The sequence below is a fragment of the Saccopteryx leptura genome, chromosome 6 (assembly GCF_036850995.1).
Source record: "Saccopteryx leptura isolate mSacLep1 chromosome 6, mSacLep1_pri_phased_curated, whole genome shotgun sequence".
Classification (NCBI taxonomy): Eukaryota; Metazoa; Chordata; class Mammalia; order Chiroptera; family Emballonuridae; genus Saccopteryx; species Saccopteryx leptura.
This window is the reverse complement of record NC_089508.1, coordinates 58,581,798-58,608,528: the sequence shown is the minus strand read 5'-3', so window position 1 is coordinate 58,608,528 and position 26,731 is coordinate 58,581,798. Positions and strand designations below refer to the sequence as shown.

The 26,731-nt window shown below is 42.4% G+C and overlaps 1 protein-coding gene and 1 long non-coding RNA gene across 2 annotated transcripts in view; one reads left to right on the top strand and one right to left on the bottom strand.

Annotated features, from left to right (window-relative positions):
* Positions 1–26,731, bottom strand: part of RORA (RAR related orphan receptor A) — a 773,250-nt gene that overhangs the window by 142,287 nt on the left and 604,232 nt on the right. The window lies entirely within an intron of this gene.
* On the top strand, positions 4,855–25,906 carry LOC136377268 (uncharacterized). Its single transcript, XR_010746270.1, has 6 exons — positions 4,855–4,921; positions 8,008–8,120; positions 12,302–12,398; positions 17,508–17,581; positions 19,299–19,410; positions 25,351–25,906. It is a non-coding gene; the product is annotated as an uncharacterized lncRNA (long non-coding RNA).

Sequence of the window (26,731 nt, the reverse complement as noted above, 5' to 3'; positions counted from 1 at the left end):
GCTCCTACTTCCCTGCCAGTCTCCAGCTTATATCAATTCATTTCCCTGACAGAAAAGACGCATCAACTTTATGGATGGAAAGTAATTTCCTAGCAAATATTACCAGATAGGTTTACTAGCATGACTTGACAGTTTTATTATTATTTTTTTGTTTCAAGATCAGGTGGGAATCTCCACGTTCACCAGGTAGTATGATGAAAAAACTGCAGTGTTTAACTTTTGCATTCGTTTTAACGTCAGAGGGAAAAATAAGACACAAAGAACAAGTGTGTTGTGTTGACTGCATGCTGAGTACGTCTCCGGGCTCCTCAGAGGATCCTGGCTTTCCTCCTCCCTTCCCACCCACAAACTTTCAGATCCTAAAACCTCAGTGTGGGTTGAAGGGAATTACTCTGCGGAGAGGTGGGGTAGCTGAGGTGACTTGGCAGAGCCTGCTTGTAAACGCGGGTTATCAGCTCATTTACGAGGTAAGCCAAGTGGGGCAAGTTAACTTGTTTTACTCTTCTCAGGATTTCATATGATGCTCTTATAAGAACTCAGTCATCCAAATATGGTTCATATTTAGATGAGGAAACTGGACAACAGAAAGGAACCAAGACAGTGTTTCATTAACAGGCATTTATATGTCTTTCATTAAGAGTCACTTATGTGTAGGGGTTACTTTAATTCATGTTTTACTATCTATGTATTTTCTAAAAAGTCAGACACTCTTGGGTGAGGGTTTGACAGATAAAACACAATATATCCAGTTAAGATTGTGTTAAAAATAAACAATGAATAAGGTTTAGTGTAAGTATAGTCCAAATATTCCTGGGGCCTATTATATTCATTGCTAATCAACACCAGGTCCGTTAACTAGCTGGTTTATACATTATCCAGATTACTTTTTCCCTGCTTCCTTCTTTTTTTTCAGTGGCTTAATTTTAGGAACCCTATTAGAGGGTGCCCTACTTATGAGCTGAGGCACATGTAGGGTAGGAATTTGATATTTTGGGTTAAAAATGGTGATTATCTGCAGTCTCGTTATTACTATATAGAAATAATTAGCCATAAAATGATGTTTTTCCAGAGTTTGGATTTTGCAGACCAGTCAAATGTAAAAAGAGAAGGAAATTGTGGGAAGATCAATATTGTGTTGCCACATCTGAATTTGATCAAATAAGCGCGTTTAAAGAAATACGACAACCATCGCCAATCGCCATTCATTCATAAAGGAAAGTAATATTTTAACACCCCCAAAGTAGGAAGGACACACCGTTAGAATAAAGAGCAATAGTTCTTTTTTTTTTTTTTTTTTTTTTTTTTTTTCTGAAGCTGGAAACGGGGAGAGACAGTCAGACAGACTCCCGCATGCGCCTGACCGGGATCCACCCGGCACGCCCACCAGGGGGCGACGCTCTGCCCACCAGGGGGCGATGCTCTGCCCCTCCGGGGCGTCGCTCTGTCGCGACCAGAGCCACTCTAGCGCCTGGGGCAGAGGCCAAGGAGCCATCCCCAGCGCCTGGGCCATCTTTGCTCCAATGGAGCCTCGGCTGCGGGAGGGGAAGAGAGAGACAGAGAGGAAGGAGAGGGGGAGGGTGGAGAAGCAGATGGGCACTCCTCCTGTGTGCCCTGGCCGGGAATCGAACCCGGGACCCCTGCACACCAGGCCGACGCTCTACCACTGAGCCAACTGGCCAGGGCGAGCAATAGTTCTTAAATAAAACTGGCAGCCATAACAATGTGTTACCCTTGGTTTTGTGAACACTCCGTCACAATGTCATAGACAAGGTTATATATATACCATAGTAGCACTTATAAAATGACAGTAGCTAGACTGCACGTCACACAGGTTTGTGCTAGTAGGAGATAATCACAGAGGACCTTCCAGTAAAGGAAAGGGAAGGTTAACAGAGCCAGTTTCAAATTTTGATGACCTTAAATTAATATGCTATTTAAGTATTTTCTTTCTGAGGAACATATTATTTGTGCAGAAGTATACTGTGACTTCTGAAACCACGAAGCATTTCCTCCCCCTATAATGTATAGAAAACTTTTCTTTAAGCTTCCTTTGAAGCATAGCCCAATCTCAGTACCCTTCCTCTCTATCTCTGTAAAATGAATGCTTCAGGGACTGGATAATATGACATTGAACTTAAATAGCCCCCTTCCTAAGAGAGTTCAGAGGTCTTTGAAACTACAGGTAATTAAGCCTCCTGGCTCCTGTGAGCTGGCAGAATGTGTGACCCTGACTGAGCAGAGTTGGGTATTTGCCAAAAGGCTAGTGTCGTTGGTAGCATTGCTTGGAGACCAAGTCCCTAGGTCCAGCTTTTCTATCACCCTTACGATTTTACCCAAGGAGAAACTATGGTATGAAAGTGGATAATTGCTTGAAATTACCAAGTAATTAATAGAAACCATGATTAAAATCAATTGCCCAACTCAAGACTTATATGCAGTTTCTTTTATTCTCCTCTTGTCCCAGGAGCACATATAAGACTTTTTTTTTTTCAACCAGGGGAACTTTTCTTTAAATAGTACTGAAATTCAATTTTATATGCTGCAGAGAGATTCCAAGCATTATTTGCCAATGATCTCCAAAGAGTCTTTACTTCTCCCCATGACTATGAAGTTGGAAACTGAATATTCTTTGCAGGGACTCTTCTAAGCAAAGTAGTCATTAAACACAAACATGCTTTAACATATATGTTTAAAAATACAAAGAATAGCCCCAACTTTTAAAATATTTTGACACATTTTATTTCAGTCTTTTTCAAATCATGGGGTTATTTGCTATCTCTTGATTTTATTATGCATACAATTTTAAATTCCTTTTAAGCTAAATATTATTATATAAATATATATCATGTTGTAACTATCCATAACTTTATTTTAAGGGTCATATAATACAAATCATATAAAAGTATTTTTATCCCCAACTTTTAATAAGCAACGCTCTCTACCTTTTGGGAATGTATAAGGGGCCTTTTTTAAAAACAATGGTTTTTGCCCTGGCTGGTTGGCTCAGTGGTAGAGCGTCGGCCTGGCGTGCAGAAGTCCCGGGTTCGATTCCCGGCCAGGGCACGCAGGAGAAGCACCCATCTGCTTCTCTACCCCTCGCCCTCTCCTTCCTCTCTGTCTCTCTCTTCCCCTCCCACAGCTGAGGCTCCATTGGAGCAAAGATGGCCCGGGCGCTGGGGATGGCTCCTTGGCCTCTGCCCCAGGCGCTAGAGTGGCTCTGGTCGCGACAGAGCAATGCCCCAGAGGGGCAGAGCATCGCCCCCTGGTGGGCAGAGCGTTGCCCCTGGTGGGCGTGCCGGGTGGATCCTGGTCGGGCGCATGCGGGAGTCTGTCTGACTGTCTCTCCCGGTTTCCAGCTTCAGAAAAATACAAAAATAAATAAATAAATAAATAAAATAAAAACAATGGTTTTCGGTAGTGATGGTGTTTTCTAAATGATTGTAATTGTTTATTACTTTTATAATAAGTAAAAAAGAAAGATCTGAAACACATATACTCTATTAAAAATCACTTTAACCTGAAAGTGTAGACGGCCATTTAGCATCACCTCCTAATTGCACCTTCCTTGAGTCCTCTCCCTGACCCACCTGGGAAATTCAATATCCCTTCGGTATCCCAGACATTCGTCTTTCTGCGAGAAGCAGCACAACCATTTTTCTTAACCTCTCCAAGTCCCAGCACTTCTGTAATTACTGAAGCTCAGGTATTCTTCCCCCCTCACCCCCCCCCCCTCAGCCCTAATTAATACCAGCTTGTTTTCATCCCTCTCTCTTTGCTTTTTGTCTTACTAATTCTGACATGACTTTTTTTTTTTTTTTTTTTTCAGGCTCAACTGAATAGAAGAGAGAGATTTTTGGCTTTCATTCCAGCATGATGTTTCACAGGAAGTCAACTCTCGTTCCAGGTACTTGATAAACATCTCACTAATTTCTCCCTGTTTCTAAGCCATTAACATTTTGGTTAGCGAGGCCAGAGCCCTCCAGACACCCTTTGCCTCTTACACAACAAGTAAGCTAATGAAACCCACGAGTGCAGGAGTACAGCCTGGCCCTCTGCTTCTTCTCTGTAATGGTTTCTGTCACCTGGGCCAAGCTGACACCACCATGACTCTGCACAGGGGGTGCCGCCTCAGGGCAAGTGGAAGAATGCAAATAGCTGTGGCCCTCCAATTACAATGTAAGGAGAGCTGTTCTCTTACATTCTTCCATATATTTCTCTTCCTAACCACCGAGTTTGAGGATAATGTACTATTTTTACTTATTTTCAGTGGAAAGAACATGAAACCTAAGGGTGAGGGTGGCATATTGCTGAATTATGTGTTTCAGTCTGACTAGATAGAATAACTTAGATTTTTGTTGGGAGAGAGGGGAGGAAAATCGAGCACTGAATCCACAGAAAACCAGATGAGAGAGAGAGAGCAACATCTCCTAGTTCCTGGGCTCTAGGGATAAAGAAAAAAAATAGTCACAATTAATAATACAGTGAGTACACGGTGGGAAGTTGTAATCATTAACAAGGTGTTTCTTCCCAGACATTCAAAATCTCTGTACTCAGCTTTTAATTACGTTTCCTTTTATTGAGTTAAAATATTATGTTTACAATCAGAATTTAACTACAAGATTTAAAGGGAAAAGAACACATTTGAAAGACATTTTAAAAACATTCTTGGACAGAGATCCTTTTATTCAAGGATGCTATGTGGCATCACAGAAATGAATCAGAGACTTGGGCCCTGCATTTCCTTAGAAACAGAAACGTGCTTAAATTGTTAGGGTAAATGCATTGGACAAAATATACACTTCAGTTCGCTTTAAATGTTACCTAGAAACAAAACAAAACAAAAAACCCTTTCACTTTGGACTTGGCTGGAGAACTAACCCGAGCCTGTTCATCCTCCATCCTTTGCCCAAGTCAACTTCGGGTATGATGGATTGAATTTTCAGTTCCTTTATCTGCATATCTGGTTTCCCTGGTGGTTGTGGTGGTGGTAGAGATAGTGATCATGGGGTTTGGCATCCCAAGACTTGCCATTTGAAACACCAAAATCGTATTTTTCGGTTAAACATTCCCTCTGTCTGTTTCTCCAATGAACTCCTTGAGGGAGAGTGTTCCGTGCATAGCAGGAAGCCATGTACAAGGATGAGGGTCTGAGAAGCTTGTCCAACTCCTCACCGTTCCTCTTTACCCGACAGGAAACCTGTCTTCCCCTTTTCGGGGTTCGCTTCCCAGGCTTGGAAGGACAGATGAAAACAAGCCTCTCTCACCACTCTTGGAAAGGGGAAGGGATGTGGTGCTCATATTCTCTGGCTTTTACATGAATCAAGTTAGAGGAGAAAGGAGGAAAGAGAAGGGGAAGTGAAACCTTGAGGAAGGAGAAGATGGGAAAGTAGCTGCCCCCCTAAATCACCTACCAGTCTTCACTTTTGAGTAAACAGACTCACAGCTGTGAGTGGTACCTCTATGGGTTTAGAAGTATCTAATTATTCCTACCTTCAAGTACAGTGCAATCTGAGATTGCTGAATGAAAAGAACACCTACCATTTTATAAAAAATTATCATAGTTGTTTGTAGGGGAGGAAATTTTTTTTCCTCTACCCATCTTAGGTTTGTTCATTGCTGGGGTCCTGCCAATTATTAGATGGACGAAAGACAGATTAACAGGAGAAAAACTGTTTCTTAACTCATCCAGCATGTAACACACGGAATACTCAGTGATGAGTAACTCAAAGGAATGGTCAGAACTTGGGCTTCTATAGCATCTTAGCAAAGAGCAATATATTTGTAGAGAAGTGGCTTGTTTTAGGCTTCCAAGGGAAGCAAACTGTGGGAAAGTAAATGTATGGGGGAAACTCATGGAAGTCAAGATTGTTTCAGCAAGATTTGTTACATAGATTCTTCCCGTTCAGTTTCTGGGCTGATAAAGAGTCTAGAGCAGGGGTCCCCAAACTACAGCCCATGGGTTGCATGCAGCCCCTTGAGGCCATTTATCCGGCCCCTGCTGCACTTCTGGAAGGGGCACCTCTTTCAATGGTGGTCAGTGAGAGGAGCACATTGACTATCTCATTAGCCAAAAGCAGGCCCATAGTTCCCATTGAAATACTGGTAAGTTTGTTGATTTAAATTTACTTGTTGTTTATTTTAAATATTGTATTTGTTCCCATTTTGTTTTTTTACTTTAAAATAAGATATGTGCAGTGTGCATAGGGATTTGTTCATAGTTTTTTTTTATAGTCTGGCCCTCCAACTGGTCTGAGGGACAGTGAACTGGCCCCCTGTGTAAAAAGTTTGGGGACCCCTGGTCTAGAGTGTGTCCGATGGCTGGGAATCCTCCTGCTGTTCCTGGTAGAAAGGGGAAAGCCAGAGCGTTTGTCCTGTGTTTGCTTTTTCTCAATCACCTTCGCTTAAAATAACCCTTATGCTTGAGTGGCATATTTGTGGGTGGCATACTCTGAATGGCTTAAATTTCAATTTTCCTTTTTTTTTTAAGGTTCTAAAAATAATACATATACATTGTAGAAAATTTGGAATTTAGAAAGAAGTTAAAAGAAGTACATAATACCTTACCAAATCTTACTGTCTTACGAGTCAAAAGCAATCACCATTAACATCTAGAAATGGTTCCAGTATTTTTTCCTATGCTTTTAAAAAAATCTTCACATAACTGAGATCGTTCTGTACACAGAATTTCACATATTATGTTTTTGTTCAGTCCATCAAAAATATTTTCTCATGCCGTCATGAATTCTTTCAATATTATTTTAATAGCAGCATAATTTTCTATTATGTGACTTAACTATCATTTATTAGTAAATTTCCTATTATTGAACATTTGGGGAATACTTAAACAAAAATCTGTACGTGTGTGTATTATGTGAAAGTAGAATTACCAGATCAAAGAGCGTCGTCATGTTTCAGGGCTTTAATACACATTACCAGGAAGGGTGTACCGATTTATATTATCACAGAATATGAATGTCTTCCTGACGCTCTGGGCTGCACTGATTACTTTCATTTAAAAATCTCTGCTATTTTGCTAGGTCCCTGTTATTTCACTTTGCATTCACTGGTGAGGCTGAAAATAGTTGACTGTATCATTAGCTCTTTGTATTTTCTCTTATTAGATGGTCAGTTCATGACCTCTGTCCATATGCTCCTTGATTTATAGTAACACTTTAAAAATTAAGGTTACTAACTTTCTGTGTCTCAATTTTGGAAAAAAACTCATCTTACCAGTTTTCTTTTTGTCCTCTGATTTTGTTTGATTATTTTTAACATATCAAAATTTTATATTTCTCTATATTTCAACCTTTTACTATTTCTTCCATTGCTGCAAAGTATAGAATATCTTTACCCATCTAAATTAAATATGCAGAAATATGTCCTGTTAGTTTTTAAAAGTTAAATGTCTTTAACCTATCTAGTATTTAATTTGTTATATCGTATGAGAAAAAAAAAATTTTTTTCCTGATAAGCTAACAATGGTCACAGTCCCACTTATTAAACTGCTTTCTACCACAGCTTTTATACATATTCTATGTATAGATATTCAAGACTATTCTTACATATGCAAGATTATGTTTTAGGTTTTTTTCTCTGTTTCACTGATCTCTTTGCCTATTTTTTATCAGTAGTTTTTCCATGTCAAATCCTTCTTCTTTTTTTAAAAGATGTTCTTTTAGCACTTATACTGATTCTTTCCCATAAAAAGTGGCTGAGATGGCATACAAAGCAGGCTGCCTAAAATTACTGGAGAATGAGAACGCTGCCTTTAGAGTTTCAGGTCTTAGGTGCAAAACAATCCAGTGTTAGCTGTCTTGTGTCTGTGAAGGGTGGAGTTCAGGCTCTGACACAGAAAACCAGAAAGGCCTTTTGGGTTTCTTGGTAGTGGTAGGAATAGGAATACAAAAAAGAATTAGGTATCTTTTTGTTCATCTCAAGAAAAGAAAATTTCCGATGAGGAGGTAAAGACATTTAATATTGAAAGATCATCTCTGCTTGGGCTTCTAGGGCGTCAGTAAAGATATCACCCCATGTATCTGTAGAAAATTGCCAGAAACTGTCACAAAATGAAAAATGAGAGAAAGCCTGAATTAAAATGGCCCTTGTTGGGGTTATACAAGGTATGTGCCAAATAATTTGTCTTGTTTTTAAGGCTTGTTAACAGTGAATATTTTAGGATGATAGGGCTATATGTGACTTTTTAAAAATTTAATTGTATTTTCATTTTTCCCCCAAATTGTACAAAAGCTTTTCCACCTGTAACAATGGTCTGTTAATTAACTTCTGGGATACAGTATTAAAAGCTGTTGTCTCAAGAAGTAGAATAGTACAAAACATGGACTTTCTATTTCTTTCTTTCTCTCTTTCTTTCTCTCTCTCTCCTTCTTTCATCCTTTCTTCTTTTCTTCCTTCCTTCTTTGTTTTCCTTCCTTCTTTGTTTTCCTTCCTTCCTTCCTTCCCTCTGCCCCTCCCTCCCTTTCTTCCTTCCTTCCTTTGAGAGAGAAAGAAAGAGAAAGAAACAAAGACAGAGACAGACAGAAAGGGAGAGAGATGAGAAGTATCAACTCTAGTTGTGGCACTTTAGTTGTTCACTGATTGCTTTCTCATACATGCCTTGACCAGGGGGCTCCAGCCGAGCCTGTGACCCCTTGCCCATGCCAACAACCTTGGGCTCAAGCCAGTGACCTTGGTCATCAAGCCAGCAACCTTTGGGCTCAAGCCAGCAAACCTGCGCTCAAGGTGGTGAGCCTATGCTCAAGCCAGTGACCTTGGGGTTTTGAACCTGGGACCTCAGTGTCCCAAGTTGACTCTCTAGCTACTACTGTATCATCACCAGTCAGGCATGGATATTCTATTTCTTCACTTCTTTTCTTTAATAGACACAGTGACGCTAAAACTCATCTCATTAGAAGAGATTTTGTGAAAATGAGACTGGCCATTTCTAAACCAAGTGCTTTTCCCTCTGAATAAGATTTAAACTCAAAATGAGGTTGGGGACTGAAAGAAGCTATGAACAAACTACCTTTTAAAATTGCTATTTGTAAAGCAAATAGGAATTGTTTTCCAATACCTTTTTTTCCCTTGATGACCAAGCACTGATACATCTTGCAAGTTAAAAAGTAAAGGACGCCTGACTTGTGGTGGCGCAGTGGATGGGGAGTCAACCTGGAGCACTGAGGTCATCGGTTGGAAACCCGGGGCTTAACCTGTCAAGGCACCTATGAGAAGCAGCTAAGAGTTGATGCTTCCCATTCCCCCCACCCGTTCTCTCTCTCTTCTCCCTCTAAAATCAATAAGCAAAATCTTAAAGAAAAAAAAAAAAGTAAAGGATTATAAGTAAGTACTCCCAGGCTACAGTTCCTTTCCCCCTGTAAATTCCCTTCTTTTTGTGATACAAATGGCATTATTTTACTGTCTTAAAGATCGCCATTTTTCTTTAATCGTCTTTACTTTCCTCTTTTCTGAACTCTTCTTAATTGTTCTGTTTTTCATTAGTAGATAATTCTCTCTGGCTGACCAACAGTGATGAGGGTCAGAGTCACGGACAATATACTATATCTGGTTTGGTCTGCCTTGAGAAAAGCTAAACTGTGCCTCAGCCTCAAATTAGTCACTTAAGTACACGTATAGTCAGCCTCCGTGGCAATGATTTTGTCGTAGTAAGCACTTGAGAATACCTGCTGCATTTTTTCATCCACCCACCCCCACCCCAAGCAAGTTTATCTTTGTTCTTAAACCATAAGCAGCACTTTGTATTTCTTTTCCATGCCACATTGAAAAGATATAAAAATCAAGCGCCGTATATATCACTTAAACGCATAAACAATTGGCTAATAGTCCATTTCCCCCTTAAACCCTTCGTGCTTGTTTTCTCATCTCAAAATAACACTTAAAAGCCATCAAAGTGCCCACAGTTACCAGCAGCTCTTGGTGTTGGGGTTTGGGGGGAAAATACCGAGCATGCAAAGTCTCCACTCTTCAGTGGGTGTCCACGGAATTTCTTGGAATGAGGCTTCCATTGGGTAGATAACCCTGTGAGGTGGAGGAAGCCTCCTTCCACTCACATACTGTCAGGGCCAATGTGCCTTTCAGGAGTCTGTGAGATTCCAAACACTGAAGCCATAAAAAAATTGAGTCGGACAGATTCTCGCCACCACTTTTTCTGCTAAATATAGATAAGTTGTCATCGGGTTGCACAAGCAATTTCCAGCTACAGGTCTTAGGGAGGGGAGGCAGGCACAGGGGCTCCCATCCTGGTAGTTATACTACACAGAAAGGGGCTGATTCCGACTCTGGTTGTGAGGAGCCAGGGAAGGGGCAGGATGGAATGGGGGTGTCAAAGGAGCCCTCCCACTGGAGTCTCTGCTCAGGGTTCCTTCTTTACCACACTTTGGAAAACAAGGTGATATAGTGGGGAGAGACTAGGCTAGACAGTGTCAAATAATCCTGAGTTTAAATCCAGCTTAATCTGGCACTGTTTAATTTGGAGTAAATTACTAAATTTCTCTGGGCTCCCCTTCCCACCTCCCAAAAATGTCTTCAGTCTTCATTTTTTAGAAAATGAATTCTAGGAACATTAGAAAGCAATACGAGAAGGTATAGGTGCCCAATTGGATATGGTCATGCAAAGCATTCAATTAAGAATATGGCAATATAAACATCTGGAAAGCATCTTTGGGGGTTCAAAACAAAATGCGTAAGTCTGGAATCTTATGTGTAAAAGCACTGGTAAAATAATATCTCCCTCACAGTGTTATCAGGCTTAATATTAGGATTACAGTACATGCATACTAAGTGCCCAGCGTTTGTTGGTCTCCTTCTTCCCTTTTAGGCAAGTCATTTAAGTTGCCTTGGACCTCAGTTGTCTCCCTCGTAGGAGTCCTGTTGATTCTATTTTCAAAGTAGATTCAGAATTTATGCACTTCTATTTCCATCACTTCCAGGCCAGCACAACGACTAGGCCATTGTAACAGCTTTCTAATTCCTTTCCCTCCTTCCATTTTTAAACCCTGTACAACCCATCTCTGCACATTGGCAGAGAGAACATTTTAAAATCATGCCCCCCCCCCCATCTAAAACATTCCAGTGGCTTCTGACTGCACTTAGAATAAAATTCAAACTCCTGCCCTGGCCGGTTGGCTCAGTGGTAGAACGTTGGCCTGGCGTGCAGGAGTCCCGGGTTCAATTCCCGACCAGGGCACACAGGAGAAGCGCCCATCTGCTTCTCCACCCCTCCCCCTCTCCTTCCTCTCTGTCTCTCTCTTCCCTTCCCGCAGCCAAGGCTCCATTGGAGCAAAGTTGGCCCTGGCGCTGAGGATGGCTCTGTGGCCTCTACCTCAGGCACTAGAATGGCTCTGATTGCAGCAGAGCGACGCCCCAGATGGGCAGAGCAGTGCCCCCTGGTGGGCATGCCGGGTGGATCCTGGTCGGGCGCATGCGGGAGTTTGTCTGTCTGACTGCCTCCCCGTTTCCAGCTTCGGAAAAATACAAAAAATAAAATAAAATAATTCAAACTCCTCACACAGTCTTTGGGGCTCTACGCAATCAATCCCTCCCCTGCCTACCTCTTTCCTCTTTGACTTCATCTGCTATCACTTTCTTCTTCTATTATTTTCTAGCTAAGCTGGCCTAGTTTTACTTCCCAGAACACACCAAGTTTATTTCTACCTCGGGGCCTTTGCATTTGCTGAGTCCATAGCTTGGAAGAAGTTTCTTCCATGCTCTGCTGTGATCGAAACTTTCTTAACAGTCAGATCAAATGTTCCCTCCTAAAAGCCATCTTTCCTGACCTAGTCTCTATCACAGGCCTGTTTTATTTTCTTTACAGTATTTATCACTACATGAACTTATTTTACATTTAGCTTCTCTGTTTACCCCATGGGAATATAAACTCCATGAAAGAAGGGGACTATATTTTTCACCTCTGAATAAGCCTAGAACCACGTAGAGTAGGCACTCAGAAAGCATTCAGTGAATGAATTCTCAATGAATATGTACAAAGAAGGAATAATATCTTCCTAAACGTCTGTGACTGGATTTGAACATCTTTCTCTGTCCTTTCCATTTCTAAAGATTTTCTGATTCCTTGCACAGAAAGCCCGAATCCCAGAATAATGTTAAAGAAATGCAGTTAGAAAATGTTCGAACCCTCCACAGAGTAATTCGCCCCAGATTTGCCAAGTGGAGGCACTTAGGGTATCACTTTAATGAAAAAGAATAAGGACTTCCCGTTTGCATGTCCAGTATTTGTATGTAAAGCGATCGTTTTAAACTTATTTAAAAATTGTGTTTCTATAAGTAGCATTCAGATTGTCTGAGCGAGCCTATTTACCGTTGGCTTAGCACAGCCTTTCTTCAGATCCTGGAAAGGAAGATGAGTCCGCGGCACAATGGCTCAGGTAAGTGCAGCCTGCACGAATAGCATGTTCTTTATTCCACTGTGCTCTGTGCAGGTCAGACCACCCCTGGGCTGAGCTGTAAGAGGAACACGCTGTAAACTGGATCACATCCTAGGGAAGGAATTGGCATCCGTGTTGGGAGAAGAAAATGGGAAACCTACCCGACAGGGCAGGGTGTCTGTGCAGGCTCAGAGTTACTGTCAAATATTGGAAAGTTTCTCATGAAAAGACAGATTCCGTGTGGCACCTGCCATGGGACAAATCTAGAACGGATGAGTAGAAAAGCTCCAGGGAGGCGGACTTTGGCTCAGTCAATGGAGGGAATCTCCCATAGTCTGGCCTCCTACCTAAGCCAAGACCTGGTTGGAAATGCAGGGAACAGAGGCCGGCACTGGATTTCTGGCCGGCACACCTGGAGCCTGCAGGGCCCTGCCGGGATCCCTCTTACTGCGGGTGGGCAGCATGTGCACTTGTGGCAAGCTCTTGTGGAAGTCAGTCCGTGCGTTCTAGACAGACGCGCAGGGCCGAGGACTGCTGTGACTTGCATCACACAGCGTTCTTTCTGATACTTAACGTGTTCAGAATGATGAGTCCGCTATGGCTAATGAGTTAGGGTCAGGAAGCTTCGAATTTCAGAAGTTATCCTAGAATCTTGTAGACCCATGGTTTTATATTCTGACCTGGAAGCAAGGTACTGGCTCTTTCCTACTCTTATCTGAAAGGCTGAAGCAGGCTACTGTGCTTCCTGCTGAACACCAGTTTGTGTTCCAAGAATAACGCTCGGGTTCAGGGCTGGAAGACAATTTGGAGAGCTGAAGGGTTCAATTAGATCACCTTTTAATCTGTAGCCTAAGAACTGGCTTTTTTTTTTTTAACCTATTCCTTTTAGCAGGGGTGGCTGGTTACCCTCCTCAGCGACAGCCCCTGGCCTGACCCCTCTTTTTCTCCTTTGTCCCTTCCTCTGCTTTTCATTAGAATCCCTATGAGCCTTTACATGTTTAGCATGAAAATGAGCCCATTTTATTTTTGGAACCCACAGAGGCAGCCCTGAGGGGAGGTATTGTGTCGCTTTTAGCAGCTAAACAAAAAGGTGTGAAATCATTTGCTGGCTGTTATAGAATGAGAGAAAATAAATAAATAAACCAAGAAGGAAGGTTCAGGACAGTATGTGGCAACTTGGACCGAACCTTGTGACTGTCGCTTCTCTGAGACTTATTAGTAACCAAAGTGGCTGTGGGAACGTCTGAGTATCTCTCTCACCTTCCCAGGAAGTTGCTAGAATAGCCCTGGAAGCCAGAGGGATTTGTTTTTTTTTTTTAATAATTCATTTTAAAATATTATTTCCATGAGCTATGGCTGGATAGCCCAGTTGGTTGAAATTTCGTCCTGAAGTGCAGAAGCTGCCGGTTTAATCCCCAGTCAGGACACGTACAGAATTAGATGGATGTTCCTGTCTTCCTGTCTCTCTCTTTCTCTTTCTTCCTCTCTCTTTCAAAATCATTAAATAAAAAAAGTTTTTTTTGTGTTTTTGTTTTTTTAAAGAAAATGACTTGAGGATGTGATTAATTTGAGAGAATTTTTTGCAGCCCTTTATCATATTCCCTGGACAGGGGGGGTGAGGGAGACCAGATCACTCCAGCAAGCTTTTTAAAGAAGTGGAGATTTGCAGAGAATGGTGCTTTACCACACGCTTTAACGATTCACTGACATAAGAGTGGTAAGAGACAACAGAGATTTCTGGTGAAGCTGGAGGTGTTTGGCTCACACTGTCCACTGGGAGCCGCTTCCTGCTGTGGTGCTGAGGGCCCCCACATTCTTCTCAGAAGAGCATCACAGTTTGGTGGGTCTCTTTATCAGCGGGGCCACTGCATTTTCAAAGATGCCAGCGGGTCCACTGGCATCTTTGAAGTGAGATTCTCATTCTCTCTCCTTTTTTTTTTTTTTAACAATTATAAGAACTTTTTTCAACTATAAAATATTTAAAACACAGAATAATGCAGAGACTTGGTAAATGCATCTCTTGTGCCCGAGATTTCACAACTGCTACTTGAATTCTTTTTGAGAGATGGGTGTTGTGTTGTCTCCTTCCCGTTCCCATGCTTCTTTCTTTCTCTTTCCCAAGAGGCAAACCCTGTTCTATAGCAGGAGTGTGTCTGCCCACCTCTGGCCTTTCTGTCAGCCTGACCAGTCAGCTGCTGGGCTTACAAACTGGCCTTCAGAGTCTTTACACAGCCTGGCTTCAGTGAGCGGTGGGCACGCCATGCAGCGGCAGGCACGGGGCCTCTCTGAGTAAGATGTCTTATGAGACTGGTTTTATTTAGCATTCAGGGCAGAATTCTAGTAAAGTCAAACACCAGGATAAACAGGCACTTTAAAAGTACTATGTAATTGATTAATTCCTAGAACAGATAATATTGATTGCTCACTTAATACCAGGGACCATCCTATGCGCAGAGATATGGTGAGTCACGGAAAATTGGAAACTGAACCATTGTAATACCAAAATTTCTCTTAGGAAAAGAATGGTTTTGGCTTAGGAAAATTCCATGGTAAGTTATGACCTTGAAGATATGGGCGATAAAGATCAAGAAGCAACTAAACTGAGCTGGGTGAAGGAGGGGAGAGGAGAGGGAGGGAGAAGAGAGAGATAACTAGGGCTCTCAGAGTGAGAGGGAGAGAGAAGAGGGATGGGAGTGGGGAAAAAGGACAAAGGAGGAAGACACAAGGACATGTAACGAACTGGCTAAAATGAAAACAAGCTACAGTGGTTTAGCTGCTGAACGGATCCAACAAGGTCGCTAAGGATCCAGGGAAGTTGTTTGTTTTTCTATGAGACAGATCCACTGTTTGCTGCACATCCTCTTCTCCCCATCCTAGTAAAATCTCCAGTGAAATAGATTTTTTTAAAAATCAAGTAAGGGGTGGATATCATATACAAGTATAGATATGTACTTATGTATGTGCAAACACGTGCATGTACGTATGACACATGTGTGTGTACTTCATATATACTTCTGTGCATATATAGGACATGTACATATACATGTATTAATATGAATATACATGTATATACACACACATTTATGGACATGTCACTACTATATATAAGACGTCAGATAAACTGAAATGAATCAGTGAAAAGCAGAAGTTCAACAGCAGGAGTGATGGAAAACACAGCCCCTGGTACTTCCCCCTTATGTTATCAAACCTCAGAACTCTCAGAAAACCTGCCAAGGCCTTGGCCTTCCATGTGCTCTGGAAAAAGTTGATTGAGAGACATCTCAGAGGGCAGAGAGAGATAATTTGACATCAGTATTGAGAGCTGAGCCTATTGTTTCAGTTACTCTGTAGGTCACAGGGAGCACAATTTGAATATGGGGGTAGATTCTGAAGTCATAATTTATCAAACCCTTACAGATAGTCGCCCAAATGCTCTTTTCCCGTTTCCAACTAGTAAACTCCTATTCATCATTTTCTATTCTATTGAAATGTTACTTTATCTGTGGAGCCTTCCCTGACCCCATAGGAAGGTAAATTTCCTCTTTTCAACTTCCATCTCTCTCTCTCTCTCTCTCTCTCTCTCTATATATATATATATATATATATATATATATATATATCTTTTTATTATTATTATTCAGTGAGAGAAGGGGAGGCAGAGACAGACTGCCGCATGCACCCTGACCAGGATCTACTTGCCAAGTCCACTAGGGGGCGATGCTCTGCCCATCTGGGGCATTGCTGAGCAACCGAGCTCTTCTTAGTGCCTGAGGTGGAGGCCATGGAGCCATCCTCAGCACCTGGGGCCAACTCTCTCCAATTGAGCCATGACTGCAGGGGAGGGGGGGGGAGAGAGAGAGAGAGAGTGGGGCAAGCGGGGGAGGGGTGGAGAAGCAGATGGGTGCTTCTTCTGTGTGCCCTGACCAGAAATTGAACCCTGGACATCCACACGCTGGGCTGACGCTCTACCACTGAGCCAACTGGTCAGTGCCCTATATATATCTTTATTACAGCACATATCACAGGGTATTACATGGGATTGAACCTGAATACAACAAAGCAGACCTCATAGTACCACTTTTGGGTCCCCACTGCCCAGTAAAACATATGGCACCTTTGCTGCATAACACCTGGGTATGTGAGTAATAAAGGGAAACTTAGAAGTGGACACATAGCTTTGGAAAGGGCAGAATTCCATGGCCCTGAATGGTGGCACACTGTCCCCCTATAGCTTTGCTGTTAGATGCTATTTGTCTTACCCCTTGTTCCTATTTTGAATAAGAACCCATTGCTCCCCAGAAGTAAAAGCAATACAATCATGGTTTGTTTATTTATTCCCCGCGCCAAGACCCAGGGTGACAAGGCTGCATTGCACATGGGGCGTGGGCATCAGAAACTGGGAAGTCTCACCCTGCCCAGCCTGTCTGGCTCGTATGCTTGGGCAAGTCACATACTCCTGTGGGACTCCGTTTCCTCACACAGTGGTAATGACTGGCTTTACAGGGTGGCTGTAGGGCTTAATTAAGGATTGAGAAGGAGGGAGAACTTATAAAGGGCTTCATGCACGCAAAGGATTTTCTCACCATGTTTATTTTTGGGCTCAGTCACCTATAGTAGGAAGTGTTTATGACCTGGAAGACGAGTGTAGCAAACAAACAAACAAACAAACAAACAAAAAAACCCACTGAACTATTTTCATTCTAAAATGGCTCATTTGGTATTGATTGGGAAATGGACCACCAACCAATTCTAGTACATTCTGTAGCTCTTGTTGCTAACTTTTGGTGCATAGCTTGCTACTTCTAGGCCTCAGTTTCCTTGACTCTAAGGACTTTTTGATTCCTTTATGCTCAGATGTGTTAGGAGGCCTTAAACTTTTCTCTCAGCGCCTGTACTCCCAAACCACACTCAGAAACAAGGTTCAGGAATAGTACAAAGAAGTTGGTGGGCAAACCCATAGGCGCTGGTTCCCTGAGCCAGAAAACACAGGGACCTGTGAAGCCTTGCACAAATGACACCACAACTCTGTCTGGCTGCGCAGATACCCACCTCTCCGCTAAGCACCCAGAGTCCCCAGCACAGTGACTTGTGTTTCCATCACTGCCGTAGGCGGTGGCTCCGTTGCTGTTGTTGGCTGTAGAAGTGAGCAAGAGGACAACTGACCCTGACGCAAGAGTGGGAAGGTAAAAAGACAGAGAAACCAACCAAAACAGTGGACTCATTTACTGCCTTGTTACCTTTTTGTTGTTGTTTTTTAATCATAGAGGCTGGCCCTGGGCTAGGGATAGTCAAAGACTAAAACTGTTCAGAAAGAAAAAAAAAAAAAGAGTCCAATGCCTTATATCCCAAACCAACGCCGTGTGCTATGTTGATTGTTGAGAGAGGGATACAGGCAGATGCCCCTTACAGGCATAGAGCCTCCTCTGGACCCCCATCCTGCCGCCGCTGTTCCCTGGCATCACGCCCTGGAGGCGGTTGGGTCAGACACAGGAATCAGGTGAGGAGGAGGAAGAGCCAGGCACTATTGCAGGTTGCCCGGCCAGGTGTGGTGGTGGCTGTGGAAAGATGTGGGGCCACCAAGACTTATATAAGGAGGAGGGAGAACACAGTCCAAAGGGGAAGATGTAATGTTGACTTTGATTGGCTAACTTCACATAAGGCCAACTGAGGGAGGAGGAGGGGAGAGGGGAGCCGCTTTTGGAAGCATGACGGTATCTCATGTGTATGCTACTGAGACACAGCCTTCCAAATACAGTCCCGAAGAAGGTGGGGATAACTGAGACATTGGATATGCAGTAAACCACATGCTCCTTCGACTATATACAAACATAGTAAAGAAGGTTGGTGTTAACAGAATATAAAATAAATCCTAATTACATCGATATTGGATGCATTGTTAACTCACTATTTCTCAGCTTCATTTAAAATTCACTTGAAGAAAATGCAAAAAGAATTTTTGGAACTGTAACCTTGGGTGCCCCATAGATCATTTTCTTTGGATACGTGGCTATTGGAAAAGTTGAATATATAGTATCCCCCACCCCCAACCAAAGCATTATTACTGGCCTACCTCATGCCTAGAATAAAATTTTCTATAGAAGCCCTTTTATAGAAAAATACCACATGCTACGGATTAAAAGGAGAAACCAGCGAATCACAAAACATGAAAGCAAATGCAGCCTGTTTCTGAGAAGCATAAATATGTTGAAACATGCCTATCATGAAATAGGGTCTTAATAACCCTCTGAAAAATAGCCCTTTTGCAAAGAGAACTTATTATTATACCTCATGGAGGGCTCTCAGTTTCAAATGAAGTTAATTTTACACACTTTGATGATGGAAACGAAAGACACTATGGAAATATCCTTTTCGTTTTAAGCATCCCCTCTTATTTGGGGGGAGGGGGAGGGAAGCTTTTAATGAATCCATATGTATCCTTTATTCAATATATGGAGATGGAAAGCCGTGCCAGGTAATTCCACCACTTAAACTGCTACCGAACCATCCAGCTGTTAAAGGAGTTCAAATGAATCGTTAGCTTATAAAAGAGAGGTTTCTCAATCTACATCCCACTCCGAGGTCAACTCTCGTCACAGGTGCATTTGGCCGTGAAGCAGTTGTAATCTCAGAAGCAGATACGGCTGCCAAGTTCAAGTTGCCATGACTCTGAACATAGTATATAACATTCCATTCCAAGCCAGAGCCCATAACTCTCGCGGCTGTTCAAATGAGGTCCCTTCTTGGTACCACTCTGGCTCACACCCACTGGCCGCAGTAACGCAGCAGGTGAAGGACTTAAGTGTCACTAAGTTGGTTTCCAGTTGCTTCCAGGAAAAAAAGAAATCCATGGCATATAAGATTCTTGCATCTGACACATGGCAATTTCCCCTGCGTTCACAGGCCACAGAGAGGAGATCTGACCACTGCTGTCGTGACCATGAGCGCTCTCTCCCACACTCTGAGGGGCCCCGAGACACAAGAACCCTGGGAAGCTTAGCATTTGGGAGACAAGGTATAGAAAAACATTCTACGTGTATCTGAAAACTCTGCCAAGCACCTCAGCCCTGACATGCACTTCTTGGCTCTTCCAGTTTCAGAACATTCTGTCTTTGGACTCGTCAGTTAGCTCGGCATCATACACTGGTTTTATGGTGTTGATACACATCTACCAGAAAGGAGGCCAAATTCAAGGGCTCACCTTCATTGCTGTCTTCTGCAAACGATACCTTGCTTTCCCCCAAGCATTTTCTCCACGTGTTGTTCTTGGGCTTTCTGTCTATTTTGGGCTGGGACATCCATGGAATTGAAGTTCCATGAATATTAAAATAATAAACAATAATGTAAATTACCAATAGGTTCCTCTAAAAAAATATCTCCCCCCCCCAAAAAAAAAAACAATGGAAAAGCAGGCTCACCTTAACCTGACCTTTGTTTCTTTGGCAACTGAAAGGTCAAAATGCTTTTTTGTCATTTTTGCATAGTCATTTATGTTGACATTTTCCCCTTGTGGGATCAAATCTTCAATGTGCAAAGAAATCTAGAAAGTTTCTGTTCACACACTTTTTGGTGTGTGTACCAAATGACTTGGGGAGGTAAACACGAGTCATGGTAACCGGCCACATCCTTTATCTGTTGGGTCCCAAGAGTTAGCAGAACTTTATCTTTATGATGAGATGGCCTTTAGAAGTGGGTATCGCCGAGTTCAGAACACGAGCATCATTACTGAGAAAAAGCACTTTCCTTTTAAACTGAGAAACCAACAGCCATGCACGACAAGGCCTGAACAACAACAACAAAAAAATGTTGAGCTACCGCAAAACAAACAAATATTCAGCTTGGTTTCAGGAAGTTTAGAGAGGATCAAACAAGCCTTTTCTATTGAAGTTGTTTGAGAACATTTATGCTTACTAAAGCCTGAGTTCCTATTTATGCTGCTGGCTTTTATACATCGACCTCAGGAGGGCATTCCAACTTAAGGTTACTCACAAAGTACCTGCAGAAAAGGAGGCCTGAAAATTCCTTCCCCAGCTTGGGGGAGGGGAAGGGCTCACATTAGAATTTGTTTCCAAACCACCACTCTGTCCTTGAGGGGAGGGTATCTCAAGGACCGGAGACAGAAATTCCACAGAGAGAGGGCGAGAAAGCTTTCTCGTGGTGTGAACATGTCTGGGAAGAGAATGCCTCTTCTTGTGGATGAAATCCGGAGACAGGGATGAGGGACTATTTGTGGAGCCCTAGTGAAGGTTTACGCTCAGAAGGAGCTTGCAATTTTCTGTTGGTCCCTGGGGAGGAGGATTTGGTGCGCAGTTGAATTTTTCAAGCAAATTATCTTCCAGAAGAAAGGACAAACTATGCCAGCCCCTCGCAAACAATATTTTTGTTTTACAAACCCATTACTTTTCAATTCTTAGTGTCATTCATGCTCAGAACAACATTTTGGTCAGTATGTGATTGGTTTTTTTTTTAACCCCCAATTAATGTATTAGAAAACTGAGGCTTAGAGATGAAGTCTCCAACAAACATACAGAAAATCTAAGAGGCAAACCTGGGTCGTCCTGCCTCTAATGCCTGAGCTCTTTCCCACATGTCACGTCTGCTCCTAACTACATCCTTCCTAACAACCCGTGTTATTATTGGTGGGAAGAGAGAGAAACTCCTGGAGAAGAATGCTAAAGAGCTTTGACTGGAGAGTGGACATGAGGCAGGAAATGTTACCACTTTGGTCATTGTTACTACGTCCCCATCTTTTCATGGAAATCTGCAGCAGTTCCCTTTTAAAATCTGCATGGTGGGCCTGACCTGTGGTGGCGCAGTGGATAAAGCGTCGACCTGGAAATGCTGAGGTCGCCGGTTTGAAACCCTGGGCTTGCCTGGTCAAGGCACATATGGGAGTTGATGCTTCCAGCTCCTGCCCCCTGTCTCTCTCTCCTTTCTCTCTCTCTCTCTCTCTCTCTCTGTCTCTCTCTCTCCCTCTCTCTCTCCTCTCTAAAATGAATAAATAAAATAAAATTAAAAAATTAAAAAATAAAATAAAATCTGCATGGTGGAACTTGCTGGTGAAATTTAATTCACATCCTGCAGATGGTACAAGTTCTCATTGGAGAAGCAAGAGATGAAAAAGCTGCCGTCTCCAGGAGGGCCCCGGCTGCAGGGTGCACACACCTCAGCTCACACGAACACCACAGGCTGCTTGCTGCTGGGGGTGGTAGGAAAGTGCATCCATGCTTCAGCAACAAGTCTTCACAAGCCAGCTAGTCCTAGTTAGGAATTGCCTACTACATATATGCCTATTAGCAAATAAATACCTACTTGGCTTACTCTAGCGCTTAGAGAAACTTCCAGCTGGGCTGAATAACTTCCCTTTGCCCATTATAATGTAATAGATTTTGGTTATATGAAATATGCAACTTTTGTATGGTACAAAAAGGGTGTGTACCTCCTCCATTTCCCTCCTTGCCCTGTAACACCAATACTCTTGAGTGCACGAGAAGGCTTCCACTCCAGGAGGCTTCTGGGAACTGCAGTTTTCTGCTTCCTCCTCCCACCCTGGTCTTTTTGAAACTTGGTACGACATGTCCATAAAGTTGACTATCCCTTTCAGAGTTTTGAACAGCCATTTTGGCCAACATAACTCTGAGAGAGATAAATTTATAATCCACTTTAGGTTTATGTGGGGAACCATAAATATCCAACCTGAGTTCTGCGGGCTAGGATTTCATGGGCCATTAAGCATGTCACCAGGTGGAAATCGGTCAATAGCGAGATGTGAGCTACATGGAGATAACCACTCGGCCTGAGTTCAGGAAGTGTAGCTCCGATCAGAGAGGGTTTCCTTTTGCCTGGCTCTATCACTGCACTCACCAATGCATCCCTCCCTCCTCTGAGCACAGCTCTCTCTAGGTCTGTATGCCTTGTGCCTGTGCATGATTGCAGGGTGCTTTTCTCTTACCCAGAATGAAAGGCTGGGTAACATATGGGGAGAACGAGAGATTTGCAATGAGGCAGACCTGGATTCAAATCCTCGTTCTGCCATGTGCAGCTGTAAAAAAAAAATGTGCAAGTTACTTAGCCATCTTAGCTCTGGTCTTTCCAACTGTAAAATGACTAAAGATAATTAATAGTCCATGAAAGGTATAACTAGTGCTGATGGGTAGAGACTGTACAGGGACACATCTCCTGCTTAATGGACAGAACTTTCTAAAAACTAGACTGTCTCAAAACTAGAATGGGCTGCGTTGAATAGAAATGAAGAAGTAAAGACCCTCTACTCCAGGTTTTGTGCATAAACTGGTGAGGACCCTGGGAACAGATGGGAGTTCAGACTGGCTACTGCAAATTTCCCTGCTAATCTCGAAATTTGATGATTTGCATATGAGTCCTTCCAGAAAAGCCAAGATGATAAAGCCTCTCAAAATCCCCCATAGAGGAGACAAGTAAAATGACATTTTTTTTCTCATTTTCATTTTCCTTCTAGAAAACTAATCCCTCCCATGTTTTCCCCCCTCCACTCAATTAAGTTGCTAGAGAATCCCATTTTCACCGAGTACACAGAACACAGTTAACCGTCTTTGAAACACTTAGCATTTAACACAAACCACATGGCTATGAGTTTTAATTATTTCCCACTACACAAATTGTTCCATTTTTAGAAAAATCTAAATTCTCACTGCCGCCTCTTGCTCTCTTTTCCTCTGCTGTCGCTCCGACTGGCCCCGCAGTACTCTCCCATCCTGCCCTCTTGCTGACTGAGCCCGTGACACCTGCCAATAAAAGTGACGACAGACTTTGATGCTCACATAGGATTCCAACAACAGAGTTCGCTTCATAATCACCAGAGGTCAGCCAGTAAGCATGATCTGAGTGACACTGGATTTTTTTTTTTTACCCGAGCTGTTACACGGAGGGCTTTCATTTCTACAGATTACCAACCACTTTGAAAGTGAATTTTTTTTAGCTTCCCAGGGGGAAATGACCTACGAGCCTTCAGACAAATCCCAATGGATCGGGCAAAGCCCAAACCCTTGTTACAGTGCTTGAATTTGCTTGGAAAATTGGCTGCCACGTGTGAATCATAGATACCGGGTCATCCTCTGAGAGAGTGTGCACCTGTGCATTTGAACATGCCCAGGACATGTGGCAAGTCATAAGTATACCTTACAAAACAGCATCTTCTGTTTGGCCAAAGTGACTATCAACAGCAGCTTTAAATGGGAGGAGGGGTGGCATGTTCACTCTCATCACAAAATGATTGTCATTACTGACTGCACAGTGACCAGCCAGGCACTGAGACAGCAGGCACTTGAACCCACACGATCTTATTTATTCAGCCAAGTAAAACAGTCCCCCCTCATCTGAGGGGGTTATGTTCTAAGATCCCCTGTGTATGCTTAGAACTGTGGATAGTACCAAAGTATACACACACACACACACACACACACATTATGTTTTATCCTATATAATACCCACCTTTTCACTTAAAGGTAGCACTTCATGGCTTCTCTTTGGCATATCTGAATTGCCAGCATCACTAATTCTCACACTTTGGGGCCAATATTAGGTGAAATAAGGGTTACTTGAATGCAAGCGCTCGATACTGTGACAGTTGATCTGATAATCGAGAATTCATCACACTACTCAGAATGATGTGTTGTTTATTTCTAGAATTTTTTCATTTCATATTTTTGGACTGTGAATGACCTCGGGTCCCTGAAACCGCAGAAAACAAAACCATGGATTGGGTGGGGGCTACTGGATTTTTATCCTCATTTTACAAAGGAAGCTCAGAAATATTAAGTAGCCTGCCCACAGCCACATTACTCCTAGGTGGTGATAGAGGCAGAAGTTGGCTCCTTGATAATACCTCCAAGGCCCTGGATTTTTCATGAGACTCCTTTTTTGGAGACTTTCAAGGTGAAAGACTGATTGTATCTGCCTCTGAGGCCCTGTTTTAGCTACCTTCTTCCCCCTTTCCTTCCTTCCTTCCTTCCTTCCTTCCTTCCTTCCTTCCTTCCTTCCTTCCTTCCTTCCTTCCTTCCTCCCTCCCTTCCTCCCTCCCTCCCTTCCTTCCCTCCTTTCTTTCCTTCCATCCATCCTTCCTTTTTTCTTTTTTTTTTTTGCCTCTAATATTCTATTTCTTGCTGTTTTTGCCAGATTTCTCCCTCTCCCAGTTAGTTCTCTTATTTACCTAATGTTATAATTCATGTTTCAGATATCCTAGGCCATCATTTTTCGTGTATGAACTCTCAAAGCTACAAAGAACTTTAGGGACAATTAAAATCTCAGTAAGAGCATGAATTCTACCAAGAGACTCCCAACCTTTGTAGCCAAACACCTGTTCTTCCTCTCACGAAAGCTGCATCCGTGGGTAGGTGGGGTTTAGAATGTCTATCATTTTACTCAAAGGAGCTGTTGAATAAAGACTTTTATGACTGAAGTTTCTCACAGGCTAAGGACAGAGAAGACTTAGTTCTTCCTTTTGCAAATATAGATTACAGTCTTTTCATACTGAAATATGGATAATGTCACAGTTTTGACAGATACCTTAAACCAGTGGTCCCCAACCTTTTTTGGGCCATGGACCGGCTTAATGTCAGAAAATATTTTCACAGACCGGCCTTTAGGGTGGGATGGATAAATGTATCACGGGACCGAGACAAGCGTCAAGAGTGAGTCTTAGACAGATGTAACAGAGGGAATCTGGTCATTTTTAAAAAATAAAACATCGTTCAGATTTAAATATAAGTAAAACGAAAATAATGTAAGTTATTTATTCTTTCTCTGTGGACCAGTACCGGTCCACAGCTTGGGGGGTGGGGGACCACTGCCCTAAACTGTTTGATGGTATAGTTAATGTCCTGTTTTCAATGTAGAGTTTTATAAGAGGAAGATTTATTTTTCACCTTGACATAATTTGAATTGAACAGGCGGGTTTTTTCCATATTATATTTTATAGATTTATTTGCACTGAAACAATACGGCTGGGATAAAGCATCAAAAACCAACAAGCAGTCAAGCAAGCAAACAAAGAAAACACCTCCCCCATTTTTTCCACGCTAGGCAACTGGGAGCTCAGCATTTTGAGATTAGAAATGCTTTGTACTTTGTTGCAATGGGCTAAAAATGGTCTATTCTCCCCCCTCGCCCCCCGCCACCAGAGTGTCCACATCCTAACCTCTGGTACCTGTGACTATGTCGTTTTTTATGGCAAAAGGGACTGTGCAGATGTGATTAAGTTAAGGATTCTGAGATGGGGATGTTATTCTGAACTATCCTGGCGGGCTCCATGTAATCCAAAGAGTCCCTATAAGAGGCAGGCAAGAGGGTCAAAGACACAGAAGGTGATGACTATGAAAGCAGAAAGACAGAGAAAGAGAGTGGAAGATGCTCTGTTGCTGGCTTTGAAGATGGAGAAAGGAGCCATGAGGTGAGGAACGCAGGTGGCTCTAATGCTGGAAACATCAGGAAGCGACTTCCCCCTAGAGCCTCTGGAAGGAACCAGGCCCGCTAGCACCCTGATTTGGGCCCAGTGACACTGATTTAGAACTTCGGATCCCCAGAATATTAAGATAATAAATTTGTGTTGTTTTATATCCCCAATTTGTAGTAATTTGTTATAGAAGCAACATAAAATAAGCTTGTTTAATATATACTTATTACATCTCTAATGTCCTGCCTAGTGCTTGTCATAGAATATGGACTCATAAATTAATATTTACTGAATGAATTGAAATTGTAAAGGAAGAAAATCATGAGGATGAAATGTACCCAATTCATGGCAACATTTATGCTTTTTAAAAATTTCCTATTTCTGAGGATGAGAAAAACATTTCTTGAAAGCTCAGCTGGGTGTATGATTACACAGCTTTGTATTAGCTCTTTGGGGCTAGCAAGCTCTTTCCCGGGAGCAGGTGGAAGAGACCACAGGCATGATCAACAGCATTTAGAGGCCAATGGCTTTAAGATCACCTACTTAGTGCTTCCAAGGATTCAAACACCAGGGAGATGTAGAAGGAAAAGAGGCAGCATCCACACTTACAGTGTAACTAGCAAACAATAGCACCTTGAAGAATGTCTGGTATATGTACTGCTCACAAACATTAGGGGGTATTTCAAAATGAATATGAAGCCAAAATATCCCCTAATTTTGGTGAGCAGTATAGTAAGCACTCGACAAGAAAATGATAGAATAACTGACATTCAGAGCCAGTGTATAAGTATGATCCCCTCACCCCCTTCCCAAATCCTTCTACAGTGGAAGTCAATCTTCTACTGTCTCTGCCTTTTCTACCCCCCTGGATGTTAATTTCAATAAGATTTTACTCACGTGAACTAAA